At 37.2% G+C, this 1571-nt stretch overlaps 1 non-coding gene across 1 annotated transcript; it reads left to right on the top strand.

Annotated features, from left to right (window-relative positions):
- The first annotated feature begins 148 nt into the window (after window positions 1–148).
- LOC122087821 lies at window positions 149–255 on the top strand. The gene has a single exon (XR_006142885.1). It is a non-coding gene; the product is annotated as a small nucleolar RNA R71 (small nucleolar RNA).
- Window positions 256–1571: the final 1316 nt, after the last annotated feature.

Below are 1571 nucleotides of genomic sequence, written 5' to 3'. Positions count from 1 at the left end.
GGTTTTGTCAGCTAAGTCAAATAAGAATTCTCATGCTTTTCCTTCATCTGTAAAGGATGTGAATCCCTCAGGGCACATAGACTCTATCATTTGTTTAGTTGGGTAATCAATACCCTCATAAATTATTTGACATAAATGCCATAGGTCTAGGCCATGGTGAGGGCATTCTTGGAGTAGATCCTTGAATCTCTCCATAAGTTTGGAAAATGACTCACTAGGCTTTTGCCTAAACTGAAGGATATCACTTCTAAGCTTATTGGTCTTGTGAGTTGGGAAAAACTTCTTAAGGAAGACAACTGTGAACTGTTCCCATGAGGTTATGGAATTTGTGGGTAATCCATACAACCACTTCTTAGCTTGGTCTTTCAATGCAAAAGTGATAAACCTAAGCTTAACAGCATCATCGGAAAGCTGTTGGATCTTAATTAGAACACATACCTCTTCAAATTCCCTTAGAAATAGGTATGCATCCTCAGAGGTCAACCCATGGAAGTGGGGCAACATAGTGATGTATTGAGATTTGAGGTCAAAATTATTGCCCTGGGCTTGTGGTAGAACTATACAGGAAGGTTGGGCTGTTCTAGCAGGGTAGAACCTATCTTTCAGAGATTTAGGTGAAGGGTTTTGCTGTTGGTCTCCCATATTGAAGGGTTTTAAAGAGAGCAAACGTATCGGGTCACTACTTGTTGGATCTCTTCTTTCTAACCGATTCTTAGTATTACGTACCCACTTAACACTCATGCAACATAAAAACTTCCCACAACTAAAGTAAGACAAGCACAAAAGAATGGATAGCAAAACTTTTTTTTTTTTTTTGATTTTTTTTTTAATTTTTTTTTGCGATTTTTTTTTTTTGATTTTTTTTTTGGGAGCTTACCGGCAGGGATCCGGGGTTGCTCAGGTCAATTCCTGAGGTACTGCTACAGGGCGAAACCTGTCTTTATCATACTGTGAGGCATGGCGACCTCCACTGATACAACTATTATTGCAAGTTGTTCTTCTCAGGAATTCAATAAAATATAAAACAAAGCAAACAAAGCACTCCGATTTACCAAAAGAAAGTGAAAAATAACATGGAACTGTCTCCCCGGCAACGACGCCAAAAACTTGTTTGAGATTTAAAATGTAACTGCAAGCGTACGGATCAATGTAGCTACGGGTCGAACACAGGGAGAGTAGCCACTTTATCTTTTATTTCTTTTAATAATGCGAAAGTGAACTGATTAATGGTTGTGATCTAATTCTAATTACCGTCCTAAAAATAACGTCCTAACCATTCGTCATCTAAGAATTTGAAGACACAAGCCACGCAATTAAAATTAAATAAATAAATAACTGAAAATAAACAACCCACGCAATTAAAAAAATAAATAAATAAATAAAGGAAAAAAAATGCTGAAATAAAAATAAAGTAAAAGAAAGGGGATAAAGCTAGAGAGAGACTCACAAGTAGGTTTCTCTACTTAGCCCGAGGGATGCATCATATTATGAGCTTCCCTACTTGACCAGAGAGTCACTCTTACAAGGGTTTCTCTACTTGGCTTTAGGGAAAGGGAGACCATTAAAATAAA

This window comes from Macadamia integrifolia, chromosome 8 (genome assembly GCF_013358625.1).
Source record: "Macadamia integrifolia cultivar HAES 741 chromosome 8, SCU_Mint_v3, whole genome shotgun sequence".
Classification (NCBI taxonomy): domain Eukaryota; kingdom Viridiplantae; phylum Streptophyta; class Magnoliopsida; order Proteales; family Proteaceae; genus Macadamia; species Macadamia integrifolia.
Note: the sequence above shows the minus strand (reverse complement) of the source record. Positions and strands in the feature narration are given on the sequence as shown.